The sequence below is a fragment of the Macaca nemestrina genome, chromosome 10, assembly GCF_043159975.1.
Source record: "Macaca nemestrina isolate mMacNem1 chromosome 10, mMacNem.hap1, whole genome shotgun sequence".
NCBI lineage: Eukaryota > Metazoa > Chordata > Mammalia > Primates > Cercopithecidae > Macaca > Macaca nemestrina.
The window spans coordinates 129954697-129971012 of record NC_092134.1 but is presented as its reverse complement, the minus strand read 5'-3'; the positions used below and the strand labels follow the sequence as shown (position 1 = coordinate 129971012).

Below are 16316 nucleotides of genomic sequence, written 5' to 3'. Positions count from 1 at the left end.
TAAAGTGAGTTAGGCTTGCACATCAAAGAAATAGCTAGGCCACCACCAAAAATGTTTCCAGGTGAAATCAAGTTTCAAAATTGTATAAACAATCTTGAGATAATTAAGCAAAAGCAAATATATTTTCAGATGCTAAGGGCTGCAGAGGGAAAAAGAGCAACTCCATATAGAGAAAATTAATATATTGGGGCTTATCTCCTAAGAATGGCTTGTGAAGCATAACTTTTTTTTTTTTTTGAGAGTCTCACTCTTTCACCCAGGCTGGCTGGCATGCAGCGGCATGATCTTGGCTAACTGCAACATCTGCCTCTTAGGTTCCAGCGATTCTCGTGCCTAAGCCTCCTGAGTAGCTAGAATTACAGGCACATACCACCCCACCCAGCTAATTTTTGTAGTTTTAGTAGAGATGGGATTTCACCATGGTGGCCAGACTGGTCTCAAACTCCTGACCTCAAGTGATCCACCCACCTCAGCCTCCCAAAGTGCTGGGATTACAGGCATGAGTCACCATGCCCGGCCTGAAGCATACATTCGATCTAACAAGTCTTCTAGGTATTTGTTCTACAGACACAGTTACCCAAGTGCTGAATTGTATACATTCGAGGGTATTTATTTTGGAGTATTTTAAATCATAACACAAAATGGGAATATTCTATAAATCTTTCAATAAGGCCTGCCAGACCCATATATCCAGTAGCCATGGGAATGATACCTAAGCTGTGAGTGAAAACCAAAGGATTAAAAACATGGGCATCCAAGAGAAGGTCAGGGTTCAATACCAGCAGCGTCTTTGACACAGCAGTGAGCAAAGATTCATTGGTCTGTGCACCATTTTCAGCAGCTATACTCCAGGGTTGCTGATGCTTACCATCTCTTCAATTCTCTGCCTGGTATTTAGAAATAAGGCTGACCTCTTTACAATGAATAATTCCCTGGTGCAGGCCACGAGCGGAGCCTGGACTTCCTCCTCCTTGTGGCAGTAAAGAGGAGCCTCTCCCCTCTCCTCTGGAATGGTATCAGAGGAGCTTAGTAGAGACTCGAGATTTTCACTATTATCCGAAGGTTACAAGGCCACCCCCACCCTGATGTCAGTGGAGACTACCTAGAGAGACTCAAGGACCCATGGATCTATAACAAAAGATCTAACATTTATGTCATCAGACTTCCAAAATGAGGGAAGCAAAAAGACATAACTGAAAAAGTGTTCTCACAGAAATACAGTTGAAAACTTCCCAAATTTGCCAAGAGATGTAAATGTACAGTTTCAAGAGGCTGAGCAAACCCCCAAACATAACAAACCCAAAGAAATACCCACCAAGATACATCATAATCAAATTTCTGAAAACTAAATACAAAGAAAAAATCTTGAAATCAGCCAGATAAAAACATGGCAGAAACAATTAAAATCTAAATAGATTTCTCATCATAAACCATGTATTCCAAAAGAAAGTGACAAAAGTATTTTTCAAGGCTGAAAGAAAAGAACTGTCAATCCAGAGTCCTATACTCAACAAAAATATCCTGTGAGAATGAGGGGGAAATCACAATATTCTCAGATGAAGAAAAACTAAGATAATTAGTCATCAGGAGAACTGCCCTAGAAGAATAGCTAAAGGAAATTATCTAAACAGAAAATAAATAATGCAAGGAGCATGGAACACCATAAAGCAAGGAAAAGAGTACATGGTAAGCAAAAATATTGGTAAACACAATAGACTTCATTTCTCCTCAAGAGTTTTCCAAATTGTATTTGATGATTGAAGCAAAACTTATAACACCGTCTGATGTGGTTCTCAATGTATGTAGAAGAAATATTTAAGACAATCATACTACAAACAGGGGAAGATAAAAGGGTGTTATGGCGGGGAAGGGTTCTATACTTCACTGAAAGGTAAAAAAAAGAGTATCAGTTGACTGAAATAGGTTATGGATACACAATGGAATACTTAGAGTAACCACTAAAAATGCTATACAAAGAAATACTTTCAAAGCACTATAGATAGGCTGTGTGGTGTCTTATGCTTATAATCCCAGCACTTTGGGAGGCCGAAGCATGTGGATCTCTTGAGGTCAGGAGTTTGAGACCAGCCTGGCCAACGCTGTGAAACCCTGTCTTTACTAAAAATACAAAAATTAGCCAGGCCTGGTGGCAGACGCCTGTAATCCCAGCTACTCGGGAGGCTAAGGCACAAGAATCCTTTGAATCCAGGAGGCAGAGGTTGCGATGAGCAGAGATGGCGCCACTGCACTCCAGCCTGAGTGACAGAGCAAGACTCCATCTCAAAACAAAACAATATAGATAAGTCAAAATGGAAAAATGTTCAATTAACCCAGAAGACAGAGAAAGTGAGCAGAGAAACAGAAAGCAGAACAAACAAAACAAGAAATAAAATGGCAGATTTAAGTTGTAGTGTATCAATAATTACATTAAATACAAGTAGCCAAAATACATCAATTAAAAGACAGATTGACAGATTGGATTTAAAAATATGACCCACCTGGGTGAGGCATGGTGGTTTGCACCTGTAATCCCAGCTACTTCGTAGGCTGAGGTGGGAGGATTGCTCAAGGCTAGGATCTAAAGACCAGCCTAGGCAACATACCAAGACTCTCATCTCTAAAAAAAAAAAAAAAATAGCTGGAAAAGGTGGCATGCACCTGTAGTCCTAGCTACTCAAGAGTCTGAGGTGGGAGGATCGCTTGAGCCCAGGAGTTTGAGGCTGAGGCCACAGTAAGCCATGATCACACTGCTGCACTCCAGGCTGAGTGACAGAGCAAGACCCTTCTCTAAAATATATATATGCAGATTGAAAAAAAAAGGATAGAAAAAGACATAGCATGCAAGCATTAATAAAAGGAAAGCCGAGGTCGAGCCCTATGGTTCACACCTGTAATCCTAGCACTTTGGGAGGGAGGAGGGTGGATCACTTGAGGTCAGGAGTTTGATACCAGCCTGGCCAACATGGTGAAACCCCCGTCTCTACTCAAAATACAAAAATCAGCTGGGCGTGGTGGTGGGCACCTGTAATCCCAGCTACTCAGGAGACTGAGGCAAGACAATTGCTTGAACCCTGGAGGCAGAGGTTGCAGTGAGCAGAGATCGCGCTATTGTACTCCAGCCTGGACAACAGAGCGAGACTCTGTCTCAAAAAAAAGGAAAACAGAAATGATTATATTAATGTCAAGCTAAAGTAGACTTCAGAGCAAAGAAAATTGCTAGAGACAGAGAGGGAGATTACATAATGATCAAAGGGTCAGTCCACCAGGACATATAACAATACTAACTGCGTGTACCAAACAACAGATCTGCTAAATATACGATGCAAAAACTGACAGAACTGATAGCAGAAATAGACAAATCCACATTTATAGTTGGAGACTCCAACACTCCTCTCTAAACAATTGATAGAACAAGTAGACCAAAAATCAGCAAGGGTGTAGAAAAACTCAATAACACTATCAACCAACAGGACCTAATTGACATTTGTAAAACAGCTGACACAACAGCAGAATATACATTCTAATACACATCAGAATGCACACTGAATATATGCCAAGATAGACCACATACATTCCAATATACGTCAGAATGCACACTCAACACACACCAAGATAGACCATATACATTCTAATACACATCAGAATGTACACTTGGCCTCCCAAAGTGCTGGGATTACAAGCATGAGCCAAAGTGCCCAGCCCAGTATGAAACAGATAATTTGAATAGCCCTATAAGTATTAGGAAAACTTAATTCATAATTTTGAAATTGCCTCCCGAAAAAATCTCAAGACCTAAATGCTTTCACTAGATGACTCTGCCAAATGTTTAAAGAATTAACACCAATTCTACACAATCTCTTCCAGAATATAGATAAGGAGGGAATTCTTAGTTCATTTACACTGCTATGACAAAATACCTGAGACTGCATCATTAAAAACAATATAAATTTTTTCTCACAGTTCTGGAAGCTGGAAAGTGCAAGACCAGGACACCCGCAGGTTTGGAGTCTGGTGAGGGCTGCTATCTCTGTTTCAAGATGGCACCTTGTTGCATCCTCCTGAGAGAATAAATGCTGTGTCCTCACATGGCAGAAGGATAGAAGGGCAAAAAGGGCCTAGATAGTTTCCTCCAGACCTTTCATAAGGCACTAATCCATTCATGAGGGCTCTCCCTCATGACTTAATAAATTCCTAAAAGGCCTCATCTGTTAACACTACCACAATGGAGATTAAGTTTCAACATTAACATTAGAACACAAACACTCAATCCATGGTATCTTCATAATTGGTTTTATTTCTACCAAGACCAGATGAAGGCAGAAAACTATCAGAAAAAAAAAAAAAATTAGAAAACTACAGATCAATACTATCTTGAAAATAGACATGAAAATCCTGAAAAAAAATTAGTAAATAAAATTCAGCAGTATGTAAAAAGAATTCTACAACTTGACCAAGTGGGGCTTATTATAGGGAGGCAAAGCTAGTCCAATATTGGAAAATCGATAAATGTAATCAACCATATTAACAAGCTACAGAAGAAAAATCACGTGATCATATCAATTGATGTGGCAAAAGTATTTGACAAAATTCAGCACTCGTTCATGATTTTAAGAATACTCTCAGAAAATTATCAATACAAAAGAAATTCATCCACTTAGTAAAAAGCACCTACAAAAAAACCTACATTATACCTGAGGGTGAAAGTCTGAATATTTTTCCTTAAAATCAAGAATAAGGCAAGGGTATTCACATTTACATTCTTATTTAACATAGTACTGAAAGTGTTAGCCAGTGCAGTAAGACAAAAAGATGGGGTGGGGGAGTATAAAAAGGAAGATATTATTATCTATATAGAGAAAATTCCGAGGAGTATACAAGAAAAACAAACTCTTAGTACTGAGTCCAGTAAAGTTGCAGGATATGAGATAAACATACAAAAATCAATTGTATTTTTGTATACTAGCAATGGACATGTGGACATCAAAATTTAAAATATAATATCGTTTACAATCACTCAAAAAGAATGGAATACTTAGGTGTCAATCTACTAAAACACGTCCAGGGATTTTATGCTGAAGACTATGTAATGCTGATGAAAGAAATTTAAAAATCTAAATAAAGGGAGTGACATACTGTGTATATGACTAGCAGATTCAACATAATAAAGGGGTAAATTCTCCCAAATTGATATGAAGGCTTAATATAATTCCTATCAAAATCCCAGAAAGTTTTAAAAATAGATATAAATAAGCTTATCCTAAAATTTAAATGAAAAGGAAAAGAAATTGGACTTCAAAACAATTTTGAAAAAGAAGAAAAAAAGTAGAAGGTAACTCAGTCTATCTGACTTCCAGACATATTATATAGGTCAGTAATCAAGACTATGTGATATTGGTGGAGAGACAGACACATAGGTCAATGGAACAGAATAAAGCATCCGGAAGCAGATCCACATAAATATGCCCAACTGATTTTTGACAAGGTGCAACAGCAACTCGACAAAGGAGAAATAGGCTTTCAACTTAAGATGCTGGAGTAATTGCATATCTATTGCCAGAAATAATGAACCTCAGCCTAGCCCTCACACCTCAAGCAAAAATTAACTCAAAATGGATCATTAACTTAAAGGTAAAATGTAAAGCCATAAAACACTTAGGAAAAAAACATAGGAGAAAATAGTCAAGATCTAGAATGAGGTAAAGTGTTGTGTTTTTTTCACATGTGGAGAATGCCATGTGAAAGAGTTCTCAGACTTGACACCAAAAGCACAGTTCACAAAAGGAAAGATGTACAAACTGGACTTCATCAAGATTTTAAATTTCTGTTCTGTAAAAAACCTTTTTGAGAGAATGAAAAGACAAGCTACAGAGTGGGAAGAAAATATTTGCAAGCCATATATCTGACAAAGGACTAGTATCTGGAATATATAAAGAAATCGCAAAAATTAAACAATAAGAAAGCAAACAATCTAATTAGAAAATGGACAAAACGGCCGGGCGCGGTGGCTCAAGCCTGTAATCCCAGCACTTTGGGAGGCCGAGGCGGGCGGATCACAAGGTCAGGAGATCGAGACCACAGTGAAACCCCGTCTCTACTAAAAATACAAAAAATTAGCCGGGCGCGGTGGCGGGCGCCTGTAGTCCCAGCTACTCAGGAGGCTGAGGCAGGAGAATGGCGGGAACCCGGGAGGCGGAGCTTGCAGTGAGCCGAGATCGCGCCACTGCACTCCAGCCTGGGCAACAGAGTGAGACTCCGTCTCAAAAAAAAAAAAAAAAAAAAAAGTAAATGGACAAAACATGTGAAGAGACATGTTAACACAGAAAATATACAGACAACAAATAAGCACGTGAAAATATGTTCAACAGCATAAGCCATTGGTGAAATGCAAGTTGAAATCACTATGCAGGATTTCTATATATCTATCAGGATGGCTAAGATGAAAAATAGTGACAACACCAAATTCTGACAAGGATGCAGAGAAACTGGATCACTGATATGATGCTGGTGAGAATGTAAAATGGTGGTGTTTGGAAGTTTCTTAGAAAACTAAACATACAACTGCCAGATGACCCAGCAGTTGAGCTCCTGGGTATTTATCTCAGAGAAATGAAGACTTACAGTCACACAAAAGTTTGTACACAAATGTTTATAGCAGCTATATTGAAAAAGAAGCTATATTGAAAAAGAAGAAGCTATAAGAGCTCAAAGCTAGAAGCAATCTAGATGTCCTTCAGTAGGTGACTGCTTAGACAAAATGTGGTACATTCCATGCAATATTATTCAACAGTAAAAAGGAACAAATTATTGATAAACACAAAAACCTAGATGAATCTCCAGAGGATTAGGCTGAGTGGGAAAAAAGCCAATCTCGGCCGGGCGCGGTGGCTCACGCCTGTAATCCCAGCACTTTGGGAGGCCGAGGCGGGCGGATCACGAGGTCAGGAGATCAAGACCATCCTTGCTAACATGGTGAAAACCCTTCTATACCAAAAATACAAAAAATTAGCCAGGCGTGTTGGCAGGCGCCTGTAGTCCCAGTTACTCGGGAGGTTGAGGCAGGAGAATGGTGTGGACCCAGGAGGTGGAGCTTTCAGTGAGCCGAGATCATGCCACTGTACTCCAGCCTGGGTGACAGAGCGACACTCCGTCTCAAAAAAAAAAAAAAAAGTCAATCTCAAAAGGTTATCTACGTATGATTTCATTTCCATAACGTTTTTGAAATGACAGCATTCTAGAAATGAAGAGTTGATTAGTGGATGTCAGGAGTTATGGAGGGGGTGGGAGCAGAAAGTCAGGGGTTGTGGCTATAAAATGGCAAGATGAGGGAAATTTATGGTAACAAAAATGTTCTGTATCTTGACAGTATCAATGTCAGTATCCTGATTATAACATTGTGCTGTTATATGCTGTTACTATTGGAAAAAAATGGGTAAAGGGTACACAGGATCTCGATTATTTCTTACAACTGCATGTGAATGTACAAATATCTCAAAATTAGAAGTTAATTTTTTAAAAAAAATTCAGGGCATACACATACAAAACTAAATTTATCTTTCACAAGTTGGCAGGGTTCTGCTGACATAGACCAGGTGGCTCTGCTGAACTTAGCTGGCCTCGCTCGTGTGTGCTGCGGATCCAGGCTGAGTTCGTCTAGGTCATCTGGAGAATTTGATTCTGTTTCATGTATCTGTCATCCTCAGCAGGCTGGCCTGGGCATGTTCTTATGGCCATAGCTGAAGTGCACGAGAAAACAAGCTCCAGCCTGGGCGCGGTGGCTCACGCCTGTAATCTCAGCACTTTGGGAGGCCAAAGCAGGTGGATCACTTGAAGTCAGGAGTTCGAGACCAGTCTGGCCAACTTGGTGAAAACCCATCTTTACTAAAAATACAAAAAACTAGCCGGGCGTGGTGGTACACGCCTGTAATCCCAGCTATTCATGAGGCTGAGGCACAAGAATCACTTGAACCCAGGAGGCAGATGTTGCAGTGAGCCAAGATGGCACCACTGGCTGGGCGCAGTGGCTCACGCCTGTAATGCCAGCATTTTGGGAGGCTGAGGTTGGTGGATCACCTGAAGTCAGGAGTTCGAGACCAGCCTGACCAATATGGTGAAACCCTGTCTTTACTAAAAATACAAAAATTAGCCAGACATGGTGGCGTGTGCCTGTAGTCCCAGCTACTTGGGAGGCTGAGACAGGAGAATTGCTTGAACCCAAGAGGCAGAGGTTGCAGTGAGCCAATATCACGCCACTGCACTCCAGCCTGGGCGACAAAGCGAGACTCCCATCTCAAAAAAAAAAAAAAAAAAAAAATCACACTATTGTACTCCTGCACTCCATCCTGGGTAATGGAGTGAGACAAGACAAGACAAGACAAGACAAGACAAGACAAGACAAGACAAGACAAGACAAGACAAGACAGGACAGGACAGGACAGGACAGGACAGGACACTACAGGACAGGGAAAGGAAAGGAAAGAAAAGGGGAAAGGGAAGAAGAAAACAAGTTCTAGGGGACAAACCTCTCTCCAGCCCGAATCTGAGTCGCGGCTTTTACACACTAATGGCAAAAACAAGTCACGTGACTGAGCCCAGAACCAGGGGACAGGGCAGGTGATTCATGCCTGGTGGGAGGGCACTGTGAAGTTACGTGGCAACGGGCATGAATATGGGGCAGAGGAGGTGAAAAGCTGGGGTCGTTGAAGGACTCTACTACCATCCTTGACCACCTCCAGGACTAAAAATACCTATTGCAACTTTCTCTTCTTACTGCAGTAACTCTTACCCACTCCCCCACTCTACCTGCCTCATCCAAGGGAGGGGAAATGAGTTAGGAAAAAGAGGAAAAGAGCATTGAAAATGTGTGCCTCTGTGTGTGTCTGTGTGTGTGTCTGTGTGTGTGTGTGCCTGTGTGTCTGTGTGTCTGTGTGTGCCTCTGTGTGTCTGTGTGTGCACCTGTGTGTGTCTGTGTCTGTGTGTGCACCTGTGTGTGTCTGTGTGTGTCTCTATGTGTGTATGTGTGTGTGCCTGTATCTGTGTGTGTCTGTGTATATGTGTGTCTCTGTGTGTGCGTCTGTGTGTATCTGTGTGTCTGTGTGTGTGTCGATGTGTGTCTGTGTATCTCTGCGTGTGTGTCTGTGTGCCTGTGTGTGTGTCTGTGTGTGTCTGTATGTGTGTCTGTATGTCTGTGTATCTGTGTGTGTGTCTATGTGTGTGTCTGTGTGTGTTTTTCTCTGTGTGTGTCTGTGTATCTGTGTGTGTGCCTGTGTGTGTCCATGTGTGTATGTGTTTGTCTCTGTGTGTGTATCAGTGTGTGTGTGTCTGTGTATCTGTGTGTGTCTGCATGTGTGTCTCTGTGTGTATATCTGTGTGTGTGTCTGGGTGTGTCTGGGTGTGTCTCTGTGTGTGTATCTCTGTGTGTGTGTTGTGGAACTCCTTGGAAATCTCCTATTTGTGGGAACCGAATCCCCCGCACTGCCATGTAAATATTTGTCCCTCTCATGGGCCACTGTGGCCATTGTCCATTGTTTCAAAGACCCTACAACAGGATCTGAGTTTCCCTTTGCCAAAGACAGGTCACAGGGAAGGGAACACAGCTGACCCTTGAACAATGTGGAGTGAGGAATGCTGACCCCCATGTCTTCAAAAATCCGTGTATAACTTTTGATTCCCAAAAAAGGAGTCAGGCTGATGTCTGCCTAATATTCTACTGAACTTAACTACCAAGAGCCTACTGTTGACCGGGAAGCCTTACTGATAACATAGTCAGTTAACTCATATTTCGTGTATGAAATAGACAATGTATTCTTACAATAAAGTAAACCAAAGAAAAGAAAAATGTTATTAAGAAAATCATGAGGAAGAAAAATATTTTCTCTTGGTCGAGCGCAAGCAGAGCTCCATGAAGGTTTTCATCTTTCTTGTCTGCACACTGAGTAGGCTGCGGAGGAGGAAGGGGAGGGGCTGCTCTTGCTGTCTCTGGGTGGCAGAGGCCGAAGAGGCAGAGGAAGTGGAAGGGAAGGCAGGAGAGGCAGGCACACTCAGTGTGGATTTTATTGGAAAAAACCTGTGTATAAGTGAACCCGTGCAGTTCAAATTCGTCTTGTTCAACGGTCGACTCTCTATAATGTCTACAAACGTCCTACCCTGAGCCAGGCTGCCTCTGCCCCCATCTTTATTCCATCTTCTGCGCCGTCTCTGACTCTCTGCTCACCTTTTCAATCTTCTAGACGCCTTATTCTTTTCCTAGCACCCACCCAGACTTTACGTTATGAGAATCCCTGTCGAAAGCCACCGAGAGCGGTCTCTTAGCCTCCACACCTTTATTAGTAAAATATGGAGATCAGCCATGCCCAGCTCACAGAGTTCATGTGAGGATGAAGCGACGTGACTGATAATGAGTTTGCACTGCCCGGTACGCAGCGATTCCTCAATACATTGCAGGGGGTGTTTTTTCTTTTCTTTTAATAGGGGGTAGGGGGCTGCCCAGTCTCATTGCAGGCAGTTAAAGGAATCCCAGTGCCAGGTGCGGTGGCTCACGCCTGTAATCCCAACACTCTGGGAGGCCAAGGCAGGTGGACCATGAGGTCAGGAGTTTGAGACCAACCTGGCAACATGGTGAAAACCCGTCTCTACTAAAAATACAAAAATGAGCCGAACCTAGTGGCCAGCGCCTGCAGCCCCAGCTACTCAGGAGGCTGAAGCAGGAGAATTGCTTGAACTCAGGAGGCAGAGGTTGCAGTGAGCTGAGGTCACACCACTGCACTCCAACCTGGGCGATAGAGTGATACTCCATCTAAAAAAAAAAAAAAAAAAAAAAAAAAAAAAAAAAAAAAAAAAAAAGAGTCCCAGCAATCCAAGGCGGAACTCTGAAAATAGTTTCCCGTAGAAACACTGTTCTACACTGCAGTTGTATTCTATCCCACTATTATTACTCCCAAAGATTCTAAGGTTCCAGTGCTTTCACTTCATCCTAGAGGCTAAATGGGCTCCCCTGGACTCGCCTGGCAGAACTAACCACCTACAGGAATGTTATATACGCAAGGGGAAAATGTGAGCGCTACATAAGTTCCTTCTAAACATGCTTTTGAAATAGAGTCCACTCTTAAGTTTGATATGTCCTAAAATTTAATGTGTGAAGGAAGATGCTTGGGAGACAATCCATTTATCAGGTTGATATATGGCAGATATTCTACTGACCTCCCTGAGCAAGAACCTTAGGAATGAGGCCAGGTGTCAGAAACACTCAGGGCCAAGGGTGGGGGAGCAAAACTGTGTTGTAAAGAGACCTAGATGGACTTGGGAGGAGGTAGGGTTCAATAGGAGGTCATGACCAACGCCCTGGCATGCAAAGGCTGGACAGGAGTCTTGAAAGAGCCTCAAAAATATGGAAAACCAGATCCTAAGAGCAAAATGCCAAGGGGGACCTTCTCATTAGTGAGGAGTCTGCAAAAACAGAAAGGTTTTAGCCAGAAGCTTGTAGGAGTAGATCTGGGACCCAAATTGAAAAGGAATCGTGAGACCCATAATTTGAGAAGGAAATAGAATAGGCAGAACTATAAAAACTATAGCTTCGAGCCTAAGAGCCTATTTACAGGAGTGTCCAATCTTCTGGCTTCCCTGGGCCACATTGGAAGAAAAATTGTCTTGGGCCACGCATAAAACACACTAACACTAATAATAGCTGATGAGCTAAAAAGAAAAGAAAAGAAAAGGAAAAAAGTAAAAAAGAAAAAAGAATGGCCGTGCATAAATCTCATAATGTTGTAAAATGTTTATGAATTTGTGTTGGGCCACATTCAAAGCCATCCTGGGCCTCATGCAGCCTGTGGAAGCTTGCATAAGAGATGGATTTAGGACGTTTTGGGGGAAGTGCTTGATAAAGATTGAATAGCACCATAAACTGAAGCTAAACTGAAAGGTTTTAGAATTTAACTTGAGACACATCAAATGCTTTTAGATGAAACTCAGGACTTTTCACTATAGTAAAGTGCAGCATGAAATTGACCTCATAGGGCCACCAGACAGCAGTGAGCAGGGTGTATAAGAGTGAGGGAGGGGTTAAGAAATGGAGATGGTGGGTAAAGGAGCTGGCCTTTTGCGAGTACAGCTTCTTGCAGACTAGACTAGCAGGAGCCAAGAATGAACCTAAGCCAGACTCAGGTCTACTGGGCAGTGCTGGGCCTATCTCAACCCTGTTAGCGTATCAGGTACCCCATGCATCTGCTGTAGTCTGTAGCTACATGTGAACCTAAAACATCACCAAGGTTTCTATTAATGTTGAAACTCAGCTAATAAACAGGGAATCCCCAGGGTTCCCCTCTACCCCATTCCTGACAGTGGCCATCCTGCCTCTGCTTGAATGCCCTCAACTCACCTCTCATGAGGCACCCATCTCCTCGTTAAATGGTTGTCACTGGGAAGAATCCGCCCCACACAGCCGGATCAAATTTACCCCCTGGTGACTTTCAGCCACTGGTCCCCATTCTGCTCTCTGGCACTAGGTAGCTGAATCGAATCCTTCCATGAGAGTCAATTCCATTCCTCCTAAATCTTCTCTCTTCTAAGATAAATAGTCCACATGACACAATCTTAATACCCAATTCAATGAGCGTTTCATGATGGTCTAATACATGCAAAGCACCATGCTTGTGCCAAGTGGGACTCTAAAGTGAATATTATCTCCTTGCTCTTTAGGCAAGCAGGGTGAAGAGAGAGGCATAGATGATGGACACTAAAACAAAGACTGTAAGTACTGTAATAGCTACGCACAACTTACGATGGTATAGGCATGGGGAAAGGGTAGCCCAGCTCACCTTGGAGGAGCTGGAAAGGCTCTAAGAAGGAGTGGAACTGAGTTGGAGTTGGAAAGACTTCAGCAATCAGATGTGAGGAGGAGGTGGGTAGTGAGTGGAAGGAAAACAGGACAGGGCTCAGGACCTTGTTTTCTTTTTCTTTTTCTTTTTTGAGGTTTTTTCTCTTTTTCCTTTGTTTTTCATTTTACTTTTATTTTTCATTAACAAGTAGTAATAATATATGTTTATGGAGTACAATTTGATGTTTTGATATAGGTTTACAATGTGGAATGATTAAATCAGGCTAATTAGCAAACCCATCACCTCACAAACTTACTATTTTTTGCAGTAGAAACATTTAAAATCTACTTTTAGCAATTTTGAAATGTAGAATACATTATTACTTACTATCGTTACCATGCTGTGCAGTTGATCAGTAAAGCTTATTCCTCTTGTCTAACTGAAACTGTGTAGCCTTTGACCAACCTCTCTGCTTTTCCCAACAATCCCTCCACCCCCAGTCCCTGGTAACCACTCTCTACTTCTATGAGATCAACTTTCTCAGATTCCACCCATGAATGAGATCATGCAATACTTGTCTTTCTGTGCCTGGCTTATTTCACTTAGCGTAATGTCCTCCAGATTCATCCATCTTGTCCCAAATCACAGATTTCACCCCTGTTTAGGGCTGCAGAGTATTCTATTGTGTATATATACCACATTTGCTTTATTCATTCATCTGTTGATGGACACCTAGATTGATTCCATATCTTGGCTATTGTAAATCATGTTGCAATGAACATGGGGGTTCAGCTGTCTCTTCAACATACTGATTTTAACGCCTTTGGATAAATACCCAGAAGTGGGATTGCAGGATCAGGACCTTGGTTTCTTAGCTTCTATTCGACCTTGACCATATCTAAAATGAGGGCCCTGAATGAGATGATTTCTAAAATTTAGTGATAGAGACCAAAAGGAGTATATGTCTGAGCACTCCAACTTACACCAAAGCCTAAAAGTGAGAAGCCTGCCCATATCAAGGGAGTGTGTTTGGGGCAAGGGTAGTAGAAGAGCAAGAGGGTTCATGAATTCAGTATTCTTGTCTCACTGATGCAGCACCTATCACCATTCTGATCAGGTCCCTCGGGGACATGGACAATGTCCTTAGAATGACGATGATGATGGTACCACCAGCACTACCACCAACACTTCTCTAGCATGTCAGTGAGTCAAACACCTTTGGAAACACCTTACATGTTTCCAAACACTTTACATTTACATCCCACTGAATCCTCATAGCAGCCCTGTGAGATGGATGCAATTTTTATTATTCTCATTTTACAAATTAGAAAGCAGAGGCACAGAAAGGTTAAATAACTTGCCCAAGTTCTTAATGCTAATCTAAGAGCAGAGCTGGGATTTGAAGGCAAGCAGTCTCATTGCCTGCTTTTCTTCCTCAAAAAACACAAGGGCCGGGCTGAACACAGCTCAGGGGACACAGTCTACACCAGGACAAGGTTACGATGGCACTATAACTTTTTCTTCTTTTTCTTTTTCTTTTTTTGAGACGAAGTTTCACTCTTGTTGCCCAGGCTGGAGTGCAGTGGTGCAATCTCGGCTCGCCACAACCTCCACCTCCTGGGTTCAAGCAATTCTCCTGCCCCAGCCTCCCTAGTAGCTGGGATTACAGGCATGTGCCACCACACCCAACTAATTTTGTGTTTTTAGTAGAGATGGGGTTTCTGCATGTTGGTTAGGCTGGTCTCGAAATTTCAACCACAGGTGATCCACCCGCCTTGGCCTCCCAAAGTGCTGGGATTACAGGCGTGAGCCACCACGCCCGGCCAACACTATAACTTATTCTGCATTCTCATTAACGCAACCTCAGACAACATTGGCTTCCTTGGAACCGCATACTGATGATTAAAGTGGAGCTGACAATCACCTAAAAATCTCTAAATGCGTTTGACATGAGCCACTCTTAAGCCAGGTCTCTCCCATTCTGTTCACGTGCAGCTGATCAGTTCAACCTAAATGTTGGGTTTTACATTGAACCCTATAAAATTCTAGGTTTTAGCTCATAGTTTCACCCTACAATAATTTTAAAACATATGTTACCTAATGTCACCTCTCCCAGCTTAGTAATAACATAAACAAAAACAGTTGACAGGCCGGGCGCGGTGGCTCAAGCCTGTAATCCCAGCACTTTGGGAGGCCGAGACGGGCGGATCACGAGGTCAGGAGATCGAGACCATCCTGGCTAACACCGTGAAACCCCATCTCTACTAAAAATACAAAAAACTAGCCGGGCGAGGTGGCGGGCGCCTGTAGTCCCAGCTACTCCGGAGGCTGAGGCAGGAGAATGGCGTAAACCCGGGAGACGGAGCTTGCAGTGAGCTGAGATCCGGCCACTGCACTCCAGCCCGGGCTACAGAGCAAGACTCTGTCTCAAAAAAAAAAAAAAAAACAAAAAAAAAACAGTTGACAGTTATGGGGGCCCTGACTTTGTGCCAGACACCCTACTACGTGTTTGTTTGTTTGTTTAATATAATACCTTATATAATCATTTAGTCTTTATACAAAGTTAAATATTATTCTCACTTAATAGGATAGGAAACCAAGTCTAGTGAAGTTAAGAAGCTTGCTCAAAATCCAATTAGGGGCTGGGTGCGGTAGCTCATGCCTGTAATCCCAGCACTTTGGAAAGCCAAGATGGGTGGATCACCTGAAGTCAGGAGTTCGAGACCAGCCTGGCCAACACGGAGAAACCCCATATATACTAAAAATACAAAAAATTAGCCAGGCGTGGTGGCGCATGCCTGTAATCTCAGCTACTTGGGAGGCTGAGGCAGGAGAATTGCTTGGACCCAGGAGGTGGAGGTTGCAGTGAGCCGAGATTGTGCCACTGCATTCCAGCCTGGGTGACAGAGTGAGACACCATCTCAAAAAAAAAAAGAAAAAAAAATCCAATTAGGAAGGGATTGACGCAAGACTCATACCTAGGATTATCTGACTCCAGGGCCTGACCTTTTATCTATATTCTCTCCAGCATCCTCACATCTTCTACACATTCGTTATAATCTAAGTCAATCATGAAAAATGAAGAAACGGGCCAGGCGCAGTGGCTCACGCCTATAATCCCAGCACTTTGGGAGGCTGAGGTGGGTGGATCACGAGGTCAGGAGATCGAGACCAGCCTGGCCAACGTGGTGAAACCCCATCTCTACTAAAAATACAAAATTAGCCAGGCATGGTGGCACACACCTGTAGTCCCAGCTACTCGGGAGGCTGAGTCAGGAGAATCGCTTGAACCCAGGAGGTAGAGGTTGTAGCAATCCGAGATTGTGCCACTGCACTCCAGCCTGGCGACAGAGCAAGACTCCATCTCAAAAAAAGAAAAATGATGAAACAGAATCAGGGAGAGAATTCAGAGGAAAATGACATCCCTCCAGGTGTGTATGAAGTGATTACTCATAGAGTCATAAACAGTTAGAGATTGAGGCATTTTTCACAAAATATTGAGGG

General features: G+C 42.6%; 1 protein-coding gene and 1 long non-coding RNA gene across 5 annotated transcripts in view; one reads left to right on the top strand and one right to left on the bottom strand.

The window, feature by feature from the left end:
* The window catches only part of LOC105482265 (uncharacterized), an 84891-nt gene extending 70361 nt beyond the window's left edge, over window positions 1-14530 (bottom strand). Inside the window, exon 1 of one of the 2 annotated variants that reach the window (XR_011609339.1) lies at window positions 13200-14530. This is a non-coding gene — a long non-coding RNA (uncharacterized lncRNA). The remainder of the gene's footprint in view (window positions 1-13199) is intronic. The other variant, XR_011609340.1, reaches the window with a different exon arrangement.
* Window positions 10928-16316, top strand: part of LOC105464697 (BCL2 like 14) — a 44648-nt gene continuing 39259 nt past the window's right edge. For all 3 annotated transcript variants that reach the window (XM_071072196.1, XM_071072194.1, XM_071072195.1), the window contains exons 1-2: window positions 10928-11049; window positions 12694-12744. The gene's annotated coding sequence lies outside the window, so the exon portion shown is untranslated. The remainder of the gene's footprint in view (window positions 11050-12693; window positions 12745-16316) is intronic.